A 25,747-nucleotide genomic window follows, 5' to 3' on the forward strand; every position below is an offset into this window, starting at 1 on the left:
GTGGTGGTGGTTGGGTTTGCAGAAAAGCCAGGAAACCAGCAAGCAACGAGTGGCTGGAAGAAAGGGTGTAGACATCTGGGGAACCCCAGAGGACTGGATTGGGACCCCAGGATGGCCAGATTTGGTCCCCAGGCCTGAGGTTGCCCCCTTCCCATGGACTAAGGACAGAGTGGGGAACAAATATCTCCAGAGATTTTTAAATCCTGTTGTGCAACTCATTTTGACACCATAGAGCCCAGTCAGTAAGGGAAACATCAGGTTCATCAACCTTATGGAGATGTCAGAGTATTATTGGTGTGAAACACAAGAACTTAGGGTAGCCCTGGTCCTGGCTATTAATGGTGCTGGGTTGAATGTTCCAGCCCTTCAAATTAAAAAGCTTGTACCTCAGAGCAAATTCTATCAGTTGTTGTGAATGGTGACAAATATTAGCACAAGTAAAGATGAGCATATGGAAAGGCCAGGAGAACAGGAAAGAGAATGGAGTTCGGCTTGCCACATCTGGAACTTAAGGTGAGGAACTTAACCTCTTTCTCAATGACATCAAAACTCATTCATACGGCACAAGCAGCTGCAAATGGTTGAGAGGAGCAGGTGGCTAGGGGAGCCCAAAGGACTGCTTTTTCTCCCTCTTCTTTTCAGTGAAATGTGTGCATCACTAGTTGCTTCTTGCAAAGGGAAAGTGGACTGCACCTCTGCACAGGAAACAGCTGGAGACAATACTGGCCAGTAATGTGCTACTTGGCATGTAGATGTTCCATCAGTGTGAAAGCACAAGCATAACTACCATAGAGTGCAGGGGAAGGTTAAGGAGAGATTAAAAATGGAGATATTGGCAGTCTATCAGCATGCTCCTTCCCCAACTTGGTGCCCTCTAGATGTTTTGGACTTCAACTCCCATCAGCCTCAGACAGTATGACCTGTGATCAGGAATGCTAAGAGTTGTGGTCCAAAACATCTGGAGGACACCAAGTGTGGGAAGGCTGATAAATGCCCCATCATATGCCACTAAATGCCATTCAATGCCTGAGTGTAGGTTCTCCTGGACAGAAAGAATGGTTGGCTAAAACCAATCTACACTAGAGATGGACAAATCAGTCTATTTCCATTCCATGACAGGTTTGCATGTATTTTTGTTCATCATTTCCCTAATGTTCACATTTTGTATGCAACTTTCCCTAATATACACATGTTGTACTCTGCAAAATAGGAAAAGAAAACCAGCTTCAGTCTCTGGTTTGTTAGGAGAGTGTCAAGCCTCATCTCCAGGTTCAGATGCAATTGGAAGCTTTTGCTACCTCTTTACTTTAGTTTTGTCAATCCCACTGGTGGTGGGGGAACCAAATGGGGCTTATCAGACAACAGGCATGAGCCTGCTGCTTGTGAATGTTAAGCCAGACTTCTGGTTTATCAGTACTTCTGATTGTGGCCAGTATCTGAACACAATCATGTGTGTGCTGTTGCTGGAGTATAGTATGGAAACAGGAAGGCAATTGAATATAGCATGAAGATATTACGCTAAGCCTTTCCCACAAATTATTTGGACTTCCACTTGTCTCGGTTCAGTTCTAGAGTGGATTGCTCTACCCTCTTGGAATGTATTCTAAAGAGATACCTTTGCTTTGCTCAGAACTACATTCCAGGGCAGCCCTCAGTTAATTCAATTCTCTCTCTCTCTCTCTCTCTCTCTCTCTCTCTCTCTCTCTCTCTCTGTCGCACCCCCCCCCAACCCACAGGATTAGTTCCATGTCCTATTGTGATGACCTCTTCTAAAAACTAAATAGAAGCCTTGAAATAACTGGCCATGATGAGTAATGTTTTATTGCAGAGAAAAAGATATATCAAAGCCAGAAGTGATCCTGCCCTCTGTAAAGCCAGTTGCTCCCCCTTTCTCTTAAGTGCAGACAATGGCTTTATTGGGCTGGCTGTTCTCAACTGGTCCCTTGAGAAACGGGCGGAATCCTTGATTCCAACCTCCACATCTGGAAATTGGCTGTATTCAAACAAACTGTATTACATAACAATTGACATCTGGAGTCTGTTACCACTACAGTTTTTAACAAAAAAGCAAAATAATATCTCTCCTAAGAATTTGGCAATGGGCCCCTATGAATCCAAATCCTCTAAGAATTCTTATAACTATTTTCCCCCATTCAATATCCCCACCACCACCACCACCATCTTTTAATCTTCTGTCTGTTGCATTGCATTTGTATGTACCTATGTGCACAGTGTTCTCTCCTGTGGCTGCTCTCATAGAGAAAAATGCTGGAGTGATGGACAGATGGGGAGAAGATTGAGATAGAAATATATTGCCTACAAAACCCTCAGGGAGGCTTTCAAAGTTAAGGCAGGTGCAGCAAATGAAGCAAGGCTAAAGGATTCCAAACTCTTCTTGTTTGGGTTCAAGTTCTTCATGTGCACTGGGAAAAGCTGATGAATAAAACTGATATCCTGGACACATCAACACAGCACACACTGGAGAACATTTGTTGTTCATGCAGGTGCCCGTCTTCACACGGAAGTGTGCAGGGTTATGATAGTTAAACTTGGTATGTGGATTACAAGCAAAAAAGCATTTGTTTGCGGCAATCTGATTGCAAATGCACCTATGTGGCATATCCCAAAAGGAGATTTGAAAAATAGAAGAAAATGCAGTAAAAAAGGAGACAGGTTAATCAAAGCAATTTTCTTTGCTTATTCCACCACCTATCATGTAAAATTGGATGAACTCCCAATAAGCAACCTGTGGTTCTGTTATGCAAATTATGTTATACTTTGAAGACCTACGTGTTCCCCACATGATACATATCATATATCTTTCATATGATGTTTGGCATGGAGGCTTCACAAAAACAAAAGCACTAATATGCAACATCCTCACCAGGGATGCAGGGTGGGGTAATAAAAATCATAAGCCCAAGTGCAGTTGTTTTGGTATGTAATCGCCTCCTGCTTTGTATAATTCAGCAGTAATTTTAAACTGGGCAGTCAGATCTACAGCCAACCAACAACCTATGTTTCAGAGGCAAATGAGGTCTTATCTAGCTTTCCAGTCTGGTCCTTGGCACATTCTCTGCTCCCAAGGATGCCCCCTTTGCTGCCATGCGTCACTGCTGCTTTCTGATGAGTTGCAATATGGAAAGGGGTTATAATTCCCTTTACGTTTATGTATATTATTTATATAGTGCCTAATAGGTTCTGTGGATGGTGTACAGTAAAAAAAATCCAAAAAAATCCCAGAAACATAATTAAAGTACAGACATCAAATCTAAAAACAGCAGAAAGCCAAATAAAACAGGAAATAGCAAATAATGTTAGTGCAAAGGATCTAAAAGGCACTAAAAGCTCACCTAACGTCAAAAACCCCCACAGTGTGAGCCCCAAGTAGGATGGCCACTTAGAAATCACCAAAAAATAGGAAATGCATCACCAAAAAAGTAGATACAAGTGAATATGAATTTGCATAAAATTAGCATATGCTAATTTATAGCTATAGATGAAAATTAGAAATACATTATAACTCACCATAATGTGGAAGATAAGTGACTTGCTCAATCTGCTGTCAAACATCATACAAAGTTCTTCCTTGGAAATTATCAGATGCATAAATTTTGTATTAAAATGCTCTTTAATATTTTTGGATGTACATCTTAAATTACTTACTGGCTTCTTGGAAAATAACACACAGGTGGTGTGGCTCTCCCTCCTGAGGTCCTCCCTCTTCACCATGAGTAGCATGGCTCAGGAAACAGGCACGGAGCTGTGCGGGGGCGGGGGGAGTGTGTATCGGGGGGGGGGTGAGGGGGAGAGCATTTTTTCCATCTTTGGAATGGTGCTTGGCATCTTCCAGCACTGAGTTTGTTGTGTGTGTGTGTTTTAAAAAAACATAGGATCCTTCACATAGGATCGCACCTGCAAAATTGCACAACTGTGCAAATGTCTCTTCTTTTAAAATATAAAATAAATAAATAGCACCCCAGAACGTCCCTCTTTACTTCCAGGACAACTTGCTGGCGTGTGGCCCCTGAAGGACAATCCCAGAAGTGGGAAACTCCGTGATCATCCCTCCCCATTCCCCAAAAGGCTGCAGGTGTAGATGAGCCCCTACAGGGCCATGCCGCAAGGTTCCAAAGGCATCATGCTTCCTTCTTTCTATCATAGAATCATAGAACTACAAGTTCAACCGCAGCTTTTAAAGCTCAACTAAAAACTTTTCTTTTTCCTAAAGCTTTTAAAACTTGATGTTGTGCAGACTTCTACTGTTACTTTCTACTGTTAGTTTTACCCTACCCTGTGCCTGCTTACCCTACCCTGTACCTGTTTGCATTCTCTTCCCCTCCTTATTGTTTTACTATGATTTTATTAGATTGTAAGCCTATGCGGCAGGGTCTTGCTATTTACTGTTTTACTCTGTACAGCACCATGTACACTGATGGTGCTATATAAATAAATAATAATAATAATAATAATAATAATAATAATAATAATAATAATAATACAGATGGAAGGGGCCTACAAAGCGATCGAGTCCAACCCCCTGCTCATTGCAGGAATCTACCTTAAAGCATCCCTGACAGACGGCTGTCCAGCTGCCTCTTGAATGTCTCTAGTGTGGGAGAGCCCACGACCTCCCTAGGTAATTGGTTCCATTGTCATACTGCTCTAACAGTCAGGAAGTTTTTCTTGATGTCCAGCCGGAATCTGGCTTCCTTTAACTTGAGCCCGTTATTCCGTGTCCTGCACTCTGGGAGGATCGAGAAGAGATCCTGGCCCTCCTCTGTGTGACAACCTTTTAAGTATTTGAAGAGTGCTATCATGTCTCCCCTCAATCTTCTCTTCTCCAGGCTAAACGTGCACAGTTCTTTCAGTCTCTCCTCATAGGGCTTTGTTTCCAGAGCCATCTCTTCAGTTTGGAATCATCTCTGAATGCTGGTCACATCTCAGCTGCCCCCTGACAGGGGAGAGTGGAACCCTGGGGCATGGGAGAAAGCAGAAAAAAATAAAGGGTGTAGGTATAAGAGAAACTGTGGTTTTGAGCATGTTGTTCAATGCCTGGCATGAAATTGCACCTTGCTTTCAGTTGTGCCTTTGGAGTCAAGGCCCAGCAAGATGTTGTCCAGCTGTTTCCAGACCCTTCAAACAAAGGGGCTTTATTTATTTATTTATTTGTTTGTTTATTTGATTATTTTAGGGTCTATTTTAATGGACGATTAAGAAAACAAAACCTATCATTCAATGAGCATGTGCCAATCTGGGCCAGTATTTTAAAGATGGAAACAGAAACCCCATCTGCTGTAAAGCAGAGCCTTTTTTATTGACTTCCTTTGGTTTATTTTGGAAAGGTTTTCCCCTCTCTACAGTACACCTCACATTCACAGCTTTGCTTTATTTTTGCATTTGGGAAACTGACCTAATGTCACCACCAATTTTCTACTTAATATACTTAGAAAGGCTAGGAATAAATGGGAGAGAAACAAGGGCTTCAATCAGATTCATTTAGTCTTTCATTCTCCCTCGCTTTGGTTTTATCCCTTTCACCCCTTCCTTCCTCTGTACAAACATGAAAGTCACTGCATCCTGAATTGCTATAGCCAGTGAGTAACTGTTACCTTATAATTAACCTCATCTCAGACATCCATGGCAGACATTTCTGGTGCCTTCCATTGCCTGTGTGAACCATGGAAAGCATTTCTGTATGGAAGACTTTCCTTTCCTCCCATCTGCCTTGCAGTCCCCTTACGGAATTACAATGTGGGTCTTGGGAGCTGTTTGAGTGACAGGAGGGAACAGCCAATTTTAGAAAGTGCTCAGAGATCAAGTGCTATACACAATCTTCACAAAGGATCATTCCTGCCGTCCGTAAAGCTTTTTTCATCAGTGGGACTGAAGCAATGCATTCATTCCTGGTCTTCCCATTTGAGGAAGGATGTGGACAAAAATGCAGAACAGAGTAATCGGATAGCAGATTTTTGGAGAATGGAGAATGGAAGATGTGTGATGAGAAAAAACAGGGTGTGTGCTGAGGCAGTTTGGTCTAGTGGGTAGATTATTGTGTATTTACAATATTTATTTACTGCTCCCCACTGAAAATTTCGGAGCAGTGTACAAGCTAAAATAAAATACAAACGGAATAAATAGATGGTTTGGGTTTAAGGAGGAGGAGGAGGAGGAGGAGGAGGAGGAGGAGGAGGAGGAGGAGGAGGAGGAGAAGAAGAAGAAGAAGAAGAAGAAGAAGAAGAAGAAGAAGAAGAAGAAGAAGAAGAAGAAGAAGAAGAAGGAGAAGAAGAAGAAGAAGAAGAAGAAGAAGAAGAAGAAGAAGAAGAAGAAGAAGAACTATTACTACTACTACTACTACTACTACTACTACTACTACTACTATTACAACTGCACCAGAGTGTGGTCACCCTCTTCCAGCCTAATAGTTCTGAGGATAAAACAAGATGACCTCATGTATGCTATCCTGAACAACTTGAAATACCGCTTTGCAGTTTAATCGGTCAGGATAAAATTAGATGGGTATCCAAATGCAGACACTTATCCTTCCTGCACTGCATTGCTTTAAAATAAATGTGCAATCGGATGTGCTTCCAAACACAAACACATATCTCCATCGGGATGCATATTCCATGAAAAGCAATACAGTGCAGATAGAGTGGATCTGCTCTGGGGTGCACATCTGATTTAGGCTCACAGTTCCACTTTAAAGGCTCCTATAGAGGGGGATGTTGGGTGTATCTCATAATCTTCTGAGATTAGTTCTCTCACACACACCTGCACCCAAACACATACATACTTCTCAGCATCCTATGAATTGCAAAGAGGCAATCCTCTCCCAGATTAAATCATCCTTTCAGGGTGGGGCAGGGTGGTGGGATTCGGATGCTGTGAATGCACACCTTCCGAGGATGGCCATATAAAGGCAGGGCTCCCGTAGCTTTAAAGGGGAAGGGAATTTCAGCAGGTGTCATTTGTATGCATGCATTACCTGGTGAAATTCCCTCTTCATCACAACATTTAAAGCTGCAGGAGCCCTGCCCTCTTTTGTATCTGGTCACTCAAGCTATACTAGATACAGAAACAGGAGGTCTGTCCTCCTTTTATGTGGTCACCCTATAACCTCCTCCTTGTGTTTAGGTTCCCAACTGAAGGGAAACAACTGAAAGATTACTTGATTCTGTCCCAGCTGGCATAAAGCTCATACCTATGTACTGATCACTTTTGCCAACATTTGCTGAGTGCAACAGGTTAGTGTCTGGGTGCATCCCTTTGTCCCTATCAGTTTGGAATGTACCATGCTTCCCCCCAAATTCAAGATTTCCATGCATAATTTGGAGATGCCTCTTGTCTGCAAAACAGAGCCCCTTCCAACCCTGTCTCTTCTCATGTTTCGATGTCCAGAATGTCTGCACATGGATTATCCAATTTACAAACTAAGCTTTCCTAACTCTTGTTTCCTAGCACCGTCTAGGGATGGACTAATCATTCAATTTCAGTTTCTCTCAATTTCTCATTTTTTCATTCTTAAGTTCAGTTTGTCCTGAGTTTTTTTAAAAAAAATGTCTCGTGAAAATGAATACACATTTTTGTGCATGTTTCTCCTCCCACGTGCATGTTTCTATGAAGTTTTGCTGAACGTACACATTTTTGCAAGCCATTTCCTTAACATAATCCATTTTAGAACTATTTCACTAATATATAGATTTTCATGTGCCCTTTTCTTTAATACTCATATTTGTATATGTATTTTTAAAATACTTATACTAATACTAATACTAATACTATTAAGAACACCATTTCAAAATTCAGAAAAATATGAATTTCAATGAATAGCTGAGTTTGGGGTTGTATACTGGTTTGAAAGTGCAAGATTAGGCAAACTCACATTGAAATTAATTTCTGTCCCATCCCTACTGCAGCCTGGAAAGTTGAGCAGTAGCAGCCTATTTAAGTACAGAGAGGAGGAGGAGGAGGAGGGAAGCTTATTGAAAGACACAGAGAGTAAGGGCAAGCAGAACACTTCATCAAGAGTAGCTAACAGCACTATCCTTTGCATGTCCACCAGAAATAAGTCCCATTGAATTCAATGAGAGACTTAATCCTATGCAAATGGGTCTAGGATTGCAGACAAAGTACAACTGTGAAAATATTATGTATTTATTATTACATTTATATCCTGCCTCCTACATCCCGCTCCTCGCAAGGAATGGAGAAGAGGAGGCTTACGTAGTCCTTCTCCTCTCTATTTTATAGCCCTGTGAGGTAGGTTAGGTGACTGGCCCAAAGTCACCCAGGCCATAGCTAGACCTAAGGTTTATCCCTGGATCGTCCAGAAGTCAAACCTGTTCATCTAGGTGACACACAGGGGATCCAGTGCTCAGGCAGGGGCGAACCCTGGATGATCCCAGGATAAACCTTAGGTCTAGCTGTGGCCCCAGTAAGCTTTGTGACCAAGTGGGGAATAGACCCCAGATCTCCCTAGTCCTAGTCCAACACTCTTAACTACTACACCACAAAAGTGGTTCTCCCCACTCACCACCCACTCCAAGAAGTTTACAAGCATTAGACTAGGGGTGTTTCTATACATGGGGAAAGCCCTGCAGTGGCTGTGAATCTGCACTACATCAGTTATATCATATCATATTATATATATGCAGCCACTGCAGTGCTTTCCTGCAAAGCTGTGCATTGAAAAAGTCGGGGACTTACCCTGACTTTTTAATTCGGAGCGAGATCAATACAACTCTTCCACTGTCTGATGATGCTTTGTGGCCAATCCGGGGCCAATCCAGGAGGCGGTCCTGATGGAAGGTGACCAGTGATTGGTAGCCTTCCACCAGGAAGAGGCCATGGAGGGGGGGGGGGTGTCCATACCTGTATGACAATCAGAAACCCCGCTTTCTCTCCTTGGCATCAAGATTACCCGATGCCACCACGGGGGAGTAAAACCATGGGCTTTTGGAGGGAGGCAGCATCAGCTCGGGACTAGGAGGATTCGGTGACAAAGGGCAATCAAACTTAAGTATCTAGTGCAGGTGTTAGGAGAGAGGAAGCAACACTTTTAACATTTGGCCTAGGGAATCCAAATATCTATTGTCAGCTATCAACAGTACCTGCTGTCTCAGCAATACATATAATAGAGAAGACATATAATTATCCAGACAGAGAGAAAGAGAGAGAGAGAGATCCAGCCAGATTGTTAACATTACAGATCTGTAGAAGGTGCCCATTGCCACAAAATGTTGGAGCCGTTTACACGGTTTGGATTATGTGCAATAACACTTCAGAAGTATAAGGGACAATGATGCCAAGACCTCCCACCTCATGCTGCAAGCAGAAATGGAGTGGTGGGGGTGGGGTAGGGGGAAGGAAACCTCAATTGTGGGTTGGATGCCAAGGATTCTGGAATCTAGAAGGGGCTTTTTTAGATGGTGGGTGGGTGGAGGGGATAAGGCATCTGAGAATGTTTTGGAGGTCAATGGGGTTTGAGATTGGCCTGATTTGTAATAAGATTGAATTTCAGAAGTGAGTCAATGGGACAAGTCTGGCTTAAATCCAAATGTTTTGGTTTAACTATGTTGCAGATCAGACTATGAAATGAAAGACTGGCCAGATCATATCCAGATTAAAATGTCAAATTAAAACCACCATGATCTGTGTTTATTTTTGTGATTAAAAATCCCTACAGAGCCACCAGTTCTGGTTTCTTGAGCAGTTCTTTTATCATTAAGTTATCCTTTTATATGAGATTATTTTAGTTGTGAGCAATAATATTTACACAAGTCACTGATCGTGTTGAGAATGGTTCAAATCCACCAAGCAATGCTGCTCTGAGGCTGGAACCAGAAAATACAGAGAGCGAGTGGTTGCCATCAAAAGCAGCAGCCCTGTGCTCCCTTCCCCTTGTCTTTCCAGTAATGTTTGGTAAACTAAGATCTGTGGCATCATCATCATCATCATCATCATCATCAATTATTTCTAACCCGTCTCTCCGTCCTGATCGAGGCAGGGAACAACAATACATAAAATATTAATCAAAACACAACATACTAAAAGCATCCTAAAAGCATCCTAAAAGCATCCTAAAAGCATCCTAAAATTCCACTAGATAGGCCTGCCGGAATGGCTGTGTGCATTAATGTTTGAGAATGCATGTGTGGATGCGTGGATGGGTGTGTGTGTGTGTGTGTGTGTGTGTGTGTGTGTGAGAGAGAGAGAGAGAGAGAGAGAGAGAGAGAGAGGTGACTTCACTCACTTTCTTTGGCTCCACCGTGGTGGGGACATAGGCTTAAAGCCCCTGTTCCACACACACACACACACACCTTGGTCTCAATCCAACAGAGATGGAGTAGCCAGCCAGTGGCTATAGCATGTGCCACTGTTCACTCTGCTGTAGGCTTCAAATGTATGTACATTAAGAAGTGAGCTCAAAAGAAGCGTGCTGTGATCTGATGTTGCATATGCACCTGCACTCGGCCTCCTGCCAAAGTTACAGGTGACTGGTACTCGGAAACGTGTGAAATTAGACATGTTGTGGAGAAAAGGAACAAAGCAGGTTTTGTTCTCCATCTCCCTTTTTGCTAGAACATGGGGTCGCTCAATGAAATTGGGTGGCTTGGCAATCCACTCAAGACAGACAAAATAAAGTACTTTTATTTACCACGTGTAATTAACTTGGGGGATTTGCTGCCACAAGAGGTGGTAATGGTCACAGGCTGACAGGGATTTAAAGGGGGATTAAGTGCATTCATGGAGAAGGACAAATCTATCAATGGGTATTAGCCACGAAGCCTATATGGGGCTTCCATAACAACAGCCTTTCCCTACTGGTGCCCTCCAGATGCGATGGAATGCAACCTCTCATCATTCCCACCTAGCATGGTTCATACTGGGATTTCAGGCAATGGCCATGCTGGCTGGGAATGATGGGAGTTGCAGTCCAACACATCTGGAGGGCACCAGGTTGAGGGATGCTACAGAAGAACAACCTTGCTGGATCAGACCGAAGGCCTAGTCTGGCATTCTTCTTCCATAGCGGTCAACCCTATGTTTATGGAAAACTCAACTAGCAGGACATGATCCCAATAGCCTTTGCCATTCATGTTCCCCAATAACTGGTATTTAGAGGCATCGTAACCCTGATCCTGGAGGTAATACATAGCCATTATGACTAGTAGTCATTGATAGCCTTATGCTCCATGAATTTGCCTAATCCCCTTCCATATTCAGAAATAGATAGATAGATAGATAGATAGATAGATAGATAGATAGATAGATGAGAACTAGCTGCTGAGGACGTAAGAACAGAGGAGAGCTGTTGCACTCAGACCCTGCCTGTGAGCACCCTGGAAGCATCTGCATGACCACTTTGAGAAACGGGTTTCTGAACTAGATGAACCTTTGGTCTAATTCATCAAGGATTTTTATATACAAATATAGACAGGATGCTTAACTAGATGGACCTTGTTTGATTTGATAAGTCTTATATGATGTATTCTGGTGGCAACACAAATATTCAAGTACTAGCTGATATACCTGGCATTGCTCGGGCCTCCTAAGGTATATATCTGCGAGGTAATCATCTTAAAGTAGTAGGCTGGTGCTAGGCCTGTTAGTTAACTTTTAAACTAACTAAATTGCCCAAGACACGCTGGGAGTTGTACACGTAAGCCTAGGTCCCTGAATAATGTGTTAATCTTTGAACACTGTCTGAGGTGTAGTGGGAGGCAACTGGAGAGCGGGCCTTCTTAGTTGTGGCACCCTGCTTATGAATTTCTTTTTCCTAGGCAGGCTTGCCTAGTGAGTATATTAATGGCTTTCCAGTGCAAAGTGAATATTACTATTTTTCCCCCAAGGCCTTTTAACTTGATTAGATTTTTTATGCTGCACTTTTCCCCTTTTATAACTAAACAACAATATTCCAAGACAGATGCAGGAATTACTAAATAAAGTTTATAAATTTTTTTACTTAAAAGCTTGATTATACCATTGAAACAGAAGAGTAAATGGAGGAATGACTGACAGCTGAGGCTAGAATGGAATGGTGGGCGGGGTGAGTGGCAGTTGGAGAAAGTCAGATAGAAGGAGAACAAAGACAGTTAGTGAGAATTCAGGAAAGTGGGAGCTGAGTTAGGATTGAGAGAAAGTGACCTGGGGCTCATCTACACCAAGCAGGATATTCTACTATGAAAGTGGTATGAAAGTGGTATATAAAAGGCAGGAGCCACGCAACTGCTTTATAGCAGTATTGAAGTGCTCTGCAGGATCTACACTACTGCTTTATAGTGGTGCTGAAGTGCATTGACAACTGTTGGGGCCCATGACACATCTACACCAAGCAAGATATAACACTATGAAAGTGGCATGAAAGCAGTATATGGTTTGTGTCAATGGGCCCCAACATTTGTTAGTGCACTTCAATACCGCTATAAAGCAGTAGTGTGGCTCCTGCATTTTATATACCGCTTTCATACCACTTTCATAGTGGAATATCTGCTTGGTGTAGATGAGCCCCTGGTTTGCACATAGAGAACTGGTTTGTTAATCCATGCTTTATTTAAAGTTAGCCACTCTACATCTGCCTAAGATGCCCAGGTCCTCTGAGAGGTGTTTCCCTCAACATGTTGCCGATGCTGCTCCTCAATAGAGCAATGAGGAGTAGCATCACCAAGGAGGGAAAGCGGCTGTCAGTGGACATGCCCAGCTCTGGTCAAGTCCTGCTGGGACTGCCTTGGCCCATGCTTCTTGCCCACCACGTGCTTCATCAGGAGCCTGTACTGAAGGACCAGGGCCAGCCAGGGCACTTGCCCCCTTCATTGGGCCTGTTTTTGAGCATGCAGAGAGTGCCTTCCTTTCCTTCCTCCTTCCTTCCTTCTTAAGAGTGAAGGTCATGCATGCACCTCCCCCAGATTCTGAGAAAACAGCGATGGGGTACCTTTGAGCATGTTCAGAGTTTGGCTTCTCAAAGTCATGCTGTTGTATCTAGTTATGATTTTAAAAGCATGCATGCCAAGTGGGGGGAGGCACCACAAATGGAGGCAGCCCAGTTATGTGCGTTGTTTTCTTTTATGTGGAATTGGGTTGACTACTCAACACCGACATTAGGAGTCTGGGGCCATAGCTAGACCTAAGGTTTATCCCAGGATCATCCCGGGTTCATCCCTGCCTGAGCACTCAGTCCTGTGAAATAGATTTTCTCAGGACTGTTTTCTCACAATGGCTGCCAAAGGCCAGCAAGTCTGGCCTCCTGCCCAAGGCATGCTGGGAGTTGTAGGTGTAAGCCTGGGTTGGGTTTTTTAATGAAATTCTTTAAAAAATACTTAAACCCCCAAATTTCATGTTTTTAGATTTTTCTGGTACATTGTACAGCCAGACCTATCAGCACGCCAAATATCAAGTTTCTAGCTCACCTGGAAGTGGGTAAACATTTCCGGACATACATCCCACACACATACTTTCAGCTATGTAGGTAGAGATTCCAGTTCCAACTTTGGTTGTCTAACACATGCACACATACATGTTAGCATCTGTATATTTTATGCACCCTCTCTTGTGCTTTTTTGGGATAATGCATTTCCTGATGATGTCCACCCTAAGTGGGAATAGAAATAATTGCTGTCAACTAAAGAGGGAAGAACAGATCTGCCTAAGATCTACCTTTATAAACCAGTAACAGGGTGATATGGTAAAGGCAATCCAATAATTACCCAGAGCAAGAAGGGAACTTGATTGAAAGAGCACAGATTACTTCAGGGGCAACCGTCCAGAGTTTCCTCTGCATGAGCTCTAACAAGATCATTGGGGAAATTTCTCCCCCTCACTTTAATGGTGATTACTCCCCCTCACTTCAATGGTGTATACGCAGTCATAAATGGTGGAATAAAGCAATGCCTCCATAAAAGTCATATTTTGCAGGATCTTAGGCAGAAGGGACTGATGTCTTCCCTAAACACTGGTGAACTTGAAAGGAATATTTCAAAGTCGAACCCTACCATCTCAATCTCCATTCCGCTTTTTTTCATTCTGCTTTTGGATTCTGTTCCATTCTCCCCCTCTTCCGCAAAATATATTTCAGCAGCAAGGCATTAATCCTTCCATGAGAACCTAGGATTTTGAGGAATAAGGAACAAAGGAGCCATTCTGCAGAGAAGCAGGTCAAATCAATCAGCATTCGACCAACTATTCTAAATACTCTTATCACAGCGTCTTAAAACAGAGGTGGAACTACTAGGAGTTGTGAGAAGGAGTGGGGTGGAGAGGGGGAGAGAGAAGGTAAGGAATGCAATCCGATTCAGTCTCTGTTTCTCTTCCCTTCTTTTCGTTCTCATATCCCTTTCCAGGCCTAATGGATGTCCAAGTGCTTGCCTGGATGCTTGACAACTGGAAGCCTTTCCAACAACAGGACTCTCTCTAGCAAACAAACACTGAGTAAATCTCATTCCTCAGTTAAAAAGTACTGTATCCAAGTCCAAATTATGGGTCTGTCTGAGAGACCATTGTATCAGGGCTAGAAGGTTACATCACAGACACACATACCAAGCATATCTACATAACAGATTTAAACTATACAATTTACCATACCACTAAAACATTTATTTATTTATTTATTTATTTATTTATTTATTTATTTATTTATGACATTTATATCCCACTTCTTTTCCTCTTCAAGGAACCCAAGGTGGCATACATAATCCTCCTCCTCTCCATTTTATCCTCACAACAACAACCCTGTGAGGTAGGTTCAGCTGAGAGTCAGTGGGCCTGTTCAGATGACACTTCAGGCTCTGGGTTAGTGAAACTCTAGTTCTCTAGGGTTAGCACTAATGACAAGCCATGCTGTCACACACAACAGTTTAAGCCACGGTTAGAGATGCTAACCCTGCTGCAGATGGTCTGACTGTGGTTAGTGAGTGAGCAGGGTTTAGCAAAACACATTGCACAAGACAACTTAAACCCTGCTGCTTAACCAAAAGCCTTAACCAGCAGGGTTGAAGGTGTCTTCTGAACAGGCGCTGTGACTGGTCTAAAGTCACCCACTGAGCTTCCATGGCTGAGTGGGGACTGGAACCCGGATGTCCTAGTCTCAGGGCCCTCTTAACAGCATTATAGGCCCCCAGGCAAAGCAGTGCACTGGGCCCTGCCTACACAACAACTCACAGGAATAAAAATGTAAATTATCGATAAAATAAACTTATAATTATTGGTACTTCCAACAAAATCAGTGTTTTGACATTAAAAAAAAATGCTGTACAGCAAAGATTAATCAATACAAATGTTTGGACGATATAACATGAGCCTTGAACTTGAAAAACAAAAATTTCAACATAAAAATGGTACTTAGTTGGTAAATCATACTGACGGAGATGTCACAGGCACACAGTATGAAATTACTATGAATTATTTATTATTGATCAAGTGTTCAACACAAACATTTGCGAAATTTCTTTGCAGAGAATTCCTTTATAATTGGCTTGAAGTCAATGGTCTTCAGGATGTCTATGCAATTCTGGTCTGTGCATAGATTAGCATGGGGCCCCTATGCTCGTGGGGGGGCCGGGCAACTGCCCAGCGTGCCCATGCGTTAAGAAGGCACTGCCTAGTCTAATCACATATTACTCCTTAGCTCAAATCTAGCATCTTTGTCATTTTCAAATATAGAATAAGCCCTGATGTGGATCTTGGGATAGGTGAGGATTTCAATTTAGGGGATTTGGGTGTGTGGGGGGTGGGGGTGGTGTTTTAAGGATCTACCAATATTCTTCACAAATTATCTTGAGGTCTCAATATCCAAACAGGAGAAATCAAAATGTCAGATTTGTCCATTGAGGCCCAGGGCTTTGACTGCTTAGCCCTTAAAAGTCTGAGTTTGAATTCCTGTGTTTGTAGGTCTGAATTTGGGTTGCCACCTCTCTTTTCTGACAGTCTCTTCCTCTTTAACAACTATACAACGGCAGGTACAACTTGGTCTTCTCTGTGCTAAGAATAGCTGTAACTAGTAAATTTACCTGATGCATACAAAGCTTGGTTCGTATCTAATAAGAAATTAGCAAAATTCACACAACCAGTGTGGTGCAGTGGTCAGAGTAATGGACTAGGAGTCAGGAGATCCATGTTCTAGACCCCACTTGGCCATGGAAGGTCACTGGGTGACTTTGGGCCTAACCTACCTCACAGGGTTGTTGTTATGAGGATAAAATAAAGAGGAGCAGGATTATGTATGCTGCCTTGTGTTCCTTAAAGAGGGATGTAAATGTCATAAATAAACGAATGAATAAATAAATTTCTTCATATACAGGAGGGAAAGAACTTGAGATTTTAACCATTCACGTGTGAGGGAAAAGTGAAACTGACAGATGCCTCCTTCTCTACTTTGATCCAACTAACTTTTAACATTTTTGTACTGTAGTTCAAAATTTTCTTTTCGGTGCCTACAAGGTCTACATGGCTGGCATGCCTAAGAAGCCAAACTTTGCACATGTTCAAATGTTGCTTGCTGTAATGCACTTTTTTGGTGCTCTGCTAGTTGCTGGTCCTGTCCACTTCTGCAGCTGTTAATTCCAGCCGTAGTTCCATATAATCTATTTAAACGGATCCCAGATAACAAGGAAAGGAAAGGAGGAACACAGGTAGCTACCTAATACTCAGATTGGCCACTAGTCCATTTTGCTTGGTATTGTTTACACTGACTGGCAGCGGCAAATCATCAGCTCTTGGGTTTTCTGAGCTTTAAGCCATGAACTACTGGGGACAGAGAGGACTTATATCAGCCTTCCCCCAATTGGTGCCCTACAGATGTTTTGGACTATAACTCCAAACATTCCTCCTCACTGGGGCTGACTGGGGCTGATGGGCATTTAAGTCCAACACATCTGGAAGGCACCAGGTTACAGATGGCTGGAATAAGTTATCTCTGCCTCCAGTAGTTCTTGGCAGAAAGCTCAAAAGACCCAAAAGCTGATGATTCTGATGCAAGCTGCTCCATTCTGTTGCATCCCTTTGCACACTGGCTTTGTTACGCTCAGTACTTTGGAGCTGTGCAAAATTTGGTAGGTTTGATGGCAGTCCAACGTAGGGTTGTAGCATGCTGGGGAACTGAAAACTTTCTGGGTCATTACCTCACACCACAACAACAGAGCTATGGACACATACATTCCCATCAGCCAAACCAGAAAACTGCTGGACATATTCTGATGAAGGAGATCAGATGTTCTGTGTTCTTTGCCAGGACACAGTTTTCCATAAGCCATTGAAGAGGTGCCAGTTTTCACGTTATATTAGCCACACATTTAGCCTGATCTCTGCTCGTTTAGGTTCATTCACTTGGCCCTGTTAATGTCCAGCTAGATGCTCATGTAAAGCTGTCATAGCCACCAATCAGAGCAAGATGCACCCAGTTTTCCTAGGACATGCACCCAGGCTATCTGGACATCATGCAGAAGTAATGGAGTTTTGCAATAAGGAAAACTCTTATGGGATGATTCAGTGGCAGCAAATAGCAGCTTAAGTTGTAGGTTAATCAGGATGAGAAGGCTATGAAGCTGTGATAGAGCATTTGTGGCCCTGCAGATGCTGTGGGCTATAAATCCCATCATCCCTGACCATTGCCCATGGTGGCTGGGGCTGATAGGAGTTGGCATCCAATAGCATCTGGGGGGCACAGGTTCCCCACCTGATTAGAATCTCATGATGGGGAGAGTGAACCCACTGATCCCTTCTATCATGTCCTCATTGTCTTCAATGTATTGGAGGGGTAACGTCTGCTATGGGGGTCACTTCTACTCTTGTAGGCTCTCTGTATGGTTTGGAGCCCTGATTTTCCATAGATCTAAATTGTACTGGGAGCCCACACAAGTAAATCCTCTGCCACAGACATTCAGCCCCCCAACATGTGGAGGGCTGCAGAAATAGGTGACAAGGATGTGATAGAGATAGAGCCAATGGGGTCATCTGTGCTCTCCCCTTCATGTGATTCTGATCTCGTGGCAGGTGAATGTCTGCAGGGGGCTTGGGGGCACCTGAAAATTAAGGTGGCGTTTCTACTCTGGCATTTCCCTGGTACATGGAAGTATACAATATACTTCTTTTTAAAAAACAACAACAACACAACAACAACGCATCTTTAGAACCCCCAAATCCAGCCTGACAATGATCTATGAGTTTCTGGGATATACAGAATGTTGAGTTGTCATTTTGAAAGGGACAGGAGAGAAACTGGAAGTGAGAGGAGAAGAAGAGAGAATTGTCTGCTCAAGCTCCAGGGATGCTTCAGGAACAAGGAAAGTAAAAAAGAATAACTTTTACTTTTCCCACTCTTTAGAACCCACCCCATCCCCATTCCTAGCTATAAAATGCTCACGCTCAGGGCTGACAGCCATTCCCAAACTTCAGTCCTCTAGTGCTAAATGGTGCAGCAGAGGATTCTTTCAGGTGGGGTGGGAGAAGGGAAAATGTGTCCATTCCCACTTATTCCCTCCTGAAACCTCCTCCTTCCATAGCAGCCTTGAACAGCTCCTCTTCCAGGATGAGTGGTGTCTTGAATAGGAGCACTTTCTGGCCTATGGATATGCTGCAACGTTGTTGTTGTTGTTGTTGTTGTTGATGATGATGCAGGCACCCCATGTAAGAACCTAAGCAGAGATCTGCTGGATCAGACCTGAAGTCCATCTAGGCCAGCATCCTATATGTAAAACTGGCTAGCCAGGAAGGGCAAATATGCATTCGGACCCCCAATCAGGGTGGTAGCAAGAGGGTTATTAGGATAACAGATGTAGTAGTAAGGAAAAGATGAGTAACACACACACACACACACACACACACACACACACACACACACACACACTGTTTCTGTGTTCCAATTCTTGCCCTGTCCAAAGCAGCCTGCTTTTCCTTTTTTAAAAACACACCACTGAGTTTGTGTTACAATGAGTATATTGCATATTCTCCCCCTCCCCCGGAAATACTGTAATGCAGAGGAAGTTCCTGGTTCAAATCTCACTTCTCTTGTGATCTAAATAATTGCCTTAAGCAAGGCCAGATCTACACCAAGCAGGATATAACACTTTGAAAGCAGTTTGAAAAAGATATATGGAATGTGTCCTGGGCCTCAAAAGTTGTCAGTGCACTTCAATACCGTTATAAAGCATAAGTATAGATCCTCCCCCACCAGTCCTGCCTGAAATGTGGAAATGATAATACTGATTGAGCTTAGAGAGTTGTTGTAAAGAGGATTACTGAGATAATGTATGTGAAGCGTGATAGAGTGACCAAATGACAGGAAAAAAACAGGATTTGTCAGGATTTTTGCCAACAAATCCAGGAAAGGGGAGAAGGGAATTGTGAAATTTGAAGAAAAATCCAGTACCTAAAGGGCCTATGAAGTTATGGTCATAGCAGCTCCCAATTTTTCCTATATCTATGGGTGCAAACTACAGTGGCTATAAAGACGAATGGCCCTTTGTGGCTGCTGTAATTTGCAACCATAGATTAGTAAAAATAGAGTTGCCATGACCTTAACTTCATAGGCCTGGGGAAACAGGGCTGCTGCTTCTTGTGCCTAAACGCATGCACGTTCACTCCCTGATACCTCCTGATAAAGGCTTTCTGTAAGAGCAGGGGTTGATTGAGTGGGTGCTTCTTGGGGGCAGGGGTAAGAGGAAGCCAATCCCTGATCCATTTTGAGACTGGGTGGGCCTGACTGACTTCAATATATGGATGCTAAGCATCATCTTCGTTTGCCATATACAGGAGGAGATCGTCTCCAAGATATGCAATGTATTTTGGGGATGTTTATCTGAGATAAACTCAAGTAGCTGCAAGAATCCTTCATATATAATCGCTCCCCCTGCAAAAAGAAAAAGAAAAAAAGAGGAAGCCACTCTTGGCTCAGCTGCATTCCATCTCTGCCAGTATCATAACCACCACGATTGATTCATTGCGGGGCAGAGCTGCACGGCAGATGTGGAATAAATGGTCCAAACAGAAGGCGAGTCACGCCGAGCCCTCTCCGTGCATCGATGGATGCAGCGAAGGGAGCCAGCTCTGCATAATTTAGCCCACTCCTCCGAAATATATGGGTGGGAGGCCATCTGCCGTCTGTTTCCCAGCCGGGCCCTCATATTTTAAATAAATATTTAAAATCAAAATATAAATACACGATCTCGTGGAGAGAGAGAGAGAGAGAGAGAGAGAGAGAGAGAGAGAAGCACTTTCACTCTTTTTCTTCTCCCGGATGCTTTCAAGACTACTCCAACCAGCCTGGAGCTTCAGCCAAAAGTTAATTGTGCCTGGGATCTCTACAAGCAGCGCCGGTCAGTAGGAAGGAGAACGGAGCTTAGAGCAGTTGTCTAAATAAGCAGATGCCAAGAGTGCCTCTTACTGCACCCGCCACACACATGCAGTGTAGAACTCCACCGGGGCCCAGTTGCGTTGCTTCCTTCACACTGTATAACACAACACCCTTTTGTTGAGAACAACGTTCCAAACGCACCATGTGCCGTGCCGTCTTGCATACTGAAAGTCACACCCTCAAACGAGTTGGCTCACGGCTTTCTACATTCTATTGGCTTGTATACTTCTGCTCGATCAAGGATGGGCAGATGGGAGATCTCTAGATGATTTGCAGGAGAACACCAAGGTTTTCAGATGTTTAACAGCAGCCGTGAGGCTTCCCCACTCGCCAGATGGCTTCGTTGTCAGTGGAGCAGTGAATCGGCTCCAGGGGCTTGTCTTGATGAGGGCTTTGCCCCAGGATGGATCCGCAGTGGGGGCAAGTCAGTTATATGACACAGCTGCTATCGTGGTGCCCGCCGAGGCATTCCCGCCAAGCTCCAAGTTTTAAAAGTTGGTGACTTACCTCTGTCACCTTGCTGTAGCGTGTTATACCAGAGGTGTGGCCGGGGAAATGGCGCTCCCCAATTGGGCGCCATCCCCCGGGGAGGTCCAGTCAGAACTAGGCAAAACTGTAAAGCTCTCCACTTTGGATAGCTCCTTTAGAGTTCTGCCTGGTTCTGATTGAAACCCAGGCATCATCATCAAAAACAGTATTCATATTAAATGAAATCATGGACCCTACAGTGGACTTCATAAAAGTTCCCTTAAACTGGTAAATTTTTAGAGTAAGATTATTAGACGGTACCAGCACAGCATTATGAAAATCAGGGGGCTTAGGTCATGGCGTTATTAGCCTCTTTGATAAACTGACTAAGATGGCCACTTATGGATTGCCAAAGCAGAGGAGAAAAGAGGACACTTTAGTGTGGAAGACCATGACCAGGTGACCTATGTGACTTGCTGAATCTGCTGTCCACATGTTGTTGGTGGGCCACTTCAAGGCCCAACTCTCCCTTCTGATGGTTCTTTATTTTTCAACTGGACTTGGACTGGATCGCCCTTCAAATAGAGGACTCGTTCCAAAGAGAGGACACTTCTCCAGCCACCCTTCAAATAGAAGACTGTCTTCTGCAGAAGAGGACATAAGGCCACCCTAAATTTGGCCCAGGTCAAATCAACCTTGATCTCCATTGTCAGAAAATAAATAAATCAAGTGCAGGACCGGGTACAGATATCCTTAACAGTTCTGCGTCCTTTCCATGGACCACATGAATGGAGAACTTCTGTCCTAGCTGGTGGCTGGATAGCGATACCTAAAGCATCATACTTAACGGATGGGCTATTAAACAAGTGCACCCCTCATCCACATCTCCCGATCCACAACCTTTAAATTAGACTTCATCTATTCCATTCCATCACTGCCGGCTGTTTTCTCCCCATCATTTCCCTTTATGAGACACCAGCCGAGCATTCCTCAAACCAAATGTACTTATTTCTGTTTAATTTTTTTTTTTTAAAAAAAAAGACCCACTGCTTCCTGAATCTTTGAACAAATAGCACTTTTTCACCATAACTGAATTTCTATAGTCTTTTACCCCAGCCTTCTATTTGGAAACTTGTAAAGCCATTTAATGAACAGAAGGAAAACAGACCCTAGGAAAGACTGGACTTTTTAAACACACACACACACACACACACACACACACACACTTACACTTTCATTGCCTTTCGCATCCTTAGAAAGTTAAAACTCTTTTTCGTTTTCGTTCCTCCATTTTTTTCCAAAAAATATATATCTCATTTTTAATGAGTCCCAGAGTAGTTGGGAAGTATTACATATAAAATGATTTTTTATTCAATTCTGATGATGTCATTTATGTATTTATTTACTTTATAGGATATTACATAATCTCTCCTACCTCCATGGTTGTCACACCTCCAAAACATGGTGGAAAATAAGTTTGATTTTTTTTTTTCCTGGCATGGGATACTTTTGACGTCTATTTACAAGTTACACCACTTAATTTTCTTTTACTATGTATTTTCCATCATGGCTTCACATGTACGTGCTTGCTTCCATTTAACTGGATTGGAAGTTCTTTATGGATCATCTGCTGCCTGCTAATTGCTGGTATTCTTGCAAAGGATGTTGGATTCAGTGGACTTGGGGTTTTCTACATACAGGGAACGTCCTGCAGCCTTATTGGAGCTTTTGTCCTCTACAGCCTTCCTGCCATGACAACGTGGCCCTTTACACCCGATCATGTGTTTGAATTGGAAAATTTCCCTTCCTGAAAAGTCTCCATTGAGTTTAATGAGATTGCACCATCTAGTGGTGGAATTACAGCACAACACCAAATTTACACAATGGGAGATCTGGTGATTTCCCAGATAATACCACATTATCTCCGTTTTTTTTAAAAAATGTGAGATTCCCCGGGATTAATGCGGGAGACGTCCTAAACATTGATGATGTTGTGTAATGGACTCGCAAACTTCCATGAGTGGCCATTCACGAGTGTGCAATAAATCGCTCATTTAGAGCATGTGGGTCATCGGGATTCTACTTTAAAAAAAGAAGACTGGATTACTTAAATAAATAAAAAAAGATTGAATTCTGAAGTTAGTCTGCCTCTGCTCTGCACATCAGTATCTGAAATAAAATGTAAATATCTCTGCCATAAGGAGCTTTCAAACCATGGGTGACATCAGAAGGGGGTGATGGGGGCACATGCTGGTGCTTCCACCCTGCATGTCCTGACTTTGCTGCACCACAGGACTCATCTCAGAAATGTGTAAATCCCCATCTCCTAGCAAAGGAAGAGACTCAGAGCATCTCTACACCATGGAAGATCCTGCAACTTTGCCGCAGCTTTCTGCTTCTACTTTTGTCCCACAATCACGACATGTTCTCTTTACGCTTGGTTCCCTTCCACCTCCACTTTTTCCCCTTTAGCCAGGAGTTCTATAGGTTCCAATTATACAGCCACAGGATGGTGCCGATCTGCCTCTTCTTACAGTGTAATTTCCTCTTTTCATGTTGAAATGGAAAGCGAGTCTTTTTGTTACTAGTTTTATTCCACTTCAAATTAAGCTGCAGAAATCCTTACAAAGCACGAGAGAGGCACTGGAGGTTTACAGCATCATGTCATGAGCCAGTCACAAGTGTGCTATAAACCGTTTGTTTAAAAAAGTCCTCAATAACATAGAGCCAAACAAGATATACTATGTGAGGGATCTGTGATCAAACCTCCCAGTGTATTTTTTTTCCTTTTCTTAAAAACCCAAATGTGGGAAGGAAGGCAAATTATCTCAGAAGTTTGGTACTGTAAGCAGTTGGTTGACTTCCCCCCTGCACTGTTTCCTGGATTTAAATTCTGCATCCCCTAATGTTGCTTTTGGGCATTGAGAGGAAAACAAATAGGCACAGTAGAGGTACCAGTCATTTCCTTCCTCTGTGGCTAATATCAGCTTTGGAGAGGTAGTTCTAGAAAATGTACAGCGGGGGAGGGGGTTAACCACCACCCTTCCATCAACACTATGGGCCCAGTACAAACTGGGCTCCAAAATGGCTGTTTTCACATAAATAAAAAGATGTCAGGAGACTCAGGGGCTGTCTATATGTGCTCAAAGCCCTGCAGTGGCTGCGAATCTGTGCTGCATCAGTTAAATGATGCAGATACAGATTTACAGCCGCTGCAGGGCTTTTTCACGAAGCAGCATGATAAAAAAAAGTAGGGACTTATCCCTAACTTTTTCAGTGGGAGTGAGGTCACCCCAGATCTAGGGGCAGTCCTGGCAGATGGCAACTGGTGATTAGTTAGTGGAAGCCAGGAAGAGGGTGGGGGTGGCAGCTCCAGTACCCAGATGACCACCGGAAACCCCCGCTCCCTCCTTGGTGTGGGGATTACCGTACGCCACCCTGGGTAAGCAAAACAGCGGGGTTTAGGGGAAATGAGCACCAACTTGTTGTCGTGAAGACAGCCCCTCAATCATAGACCTCCTACGTCATGTCAAGCTTGGCCCTCTGACAAAAGACAAGAAGAGGCTTTTCCTGAGCAGTGCAGGTTTAATAGATGAAATTCTAAAATGACCTGCATAAGTTACTTGAAAATACTAGATCCTGAAATTTTGATAAACTAAAGGTGCACTCCTGTGCATGTTTAGACAGAAAAAAAGTATTACAACTCCCAGCATGTCCCAGCTAGTAATGCTGCCTGCAGAATGCTGGCAGTTGCAGGGCTTTTTTCTGTCTAAACATCCATAGGATTGCTCCTTAAGTAAATTGGCTAAAGCTTGATGTAGAGGATTAAAATGGAACTGTAGCAATCCCTCTTAGAGCAACTTCCTTCCCTTTGCGTTTCCCCACTTGGGAAAAGTATACAATCCTATCTTTAAATAAAATCCCATTTAAACCTCCTGGGCTTTTCATATATTTTCTTTCCAATGCCTCAGATTACATAAATCAAAAATGGATCAACACAACCCCTCAAATCAAGATTCTATGTCTCTATCTGGCTGATTTTACAATGTCTTTTATTTTTAAATGATGTTTACACTGTATACACTACAAACACACTAAGTGGCTTAAAATAGTTTGGGGAAAATAAGAATACATGTGTTCTGTGGAGAACAGCCACATAAAATACATGTTTTCCCCAATAACAGTGTCTCTTTTGGATTCTTGGACAGAGATGTGATATCTGTCACATGGATAGACCTGATGTGCTTGCTTTAAAAAATAAAAATAAAAAAGCCTGCATCACGGGGGATTCCCAGATTATGAGGGATGGGTGTTTGAGTCTGTGCCCTCCCCCCCCAGGTCTGATCAGAATTGAGAATTGAGTGGGGTGGACGCATGCCTGCTTTCACACTGGGAAGAAAGCATATTAATTTTTTTTTAAAAAAACCACCAGTGGTTGAATAAAGGTGTATTGTAATGCTTCTCACTCAGCTCAGAAATAGGAAGTCATGAGACACTCCAATCTGGATTGTTACCTGATTATCCAGGGAGATTTTCCCCAGGATATCCATGAAGCTGAATAAGTTACCACCCGGACTGGCCAGTGACAGGCCATATACGTTTTCATTCACAGGATTCCTGCTTAATTCTCCAGCTAAGAATGTGAAGTGGGGAAGGGAACATGTTTGGCTCACTGGGAAATTCAGCCCATTTCTTCACTACTGATTGTAAAGCAAAGAATGGGCAGAATTAAATAGAACAAAAGAATAGCCCTGATGAATTGGACACCCAAGGAGGAATAAATGGAAGTGGCCAGGGAGGGTTCTATTCATTTACAGTGGGAAGGGGTTGGGAGAAACCATTCAAGGGAAAAACAAGGGGGAAATGGGCATCTTTGGGAGAGATAGCAGCACCTAATTTTTCTAATCTCCATGTGGTTTTAATTCCTTTCTCCTA

The sequence above is a fragment of the Elgaria multicarinata genome, chromosome 1 (genome assembly GCF_023053635.1).
Source record: "Elgaria multicarinata webbii isolate HBS135686 ecotype San Diego chromosome 1, rElgMul1.1.pri, whole genome shotgun sequence".
NCBI classification, from domain to species: Eukaryota; Metazoa; Chordata; class Lepidosauria; order Squamata; family Anguidae; genus Elgaria; species Elgaria multicarinata.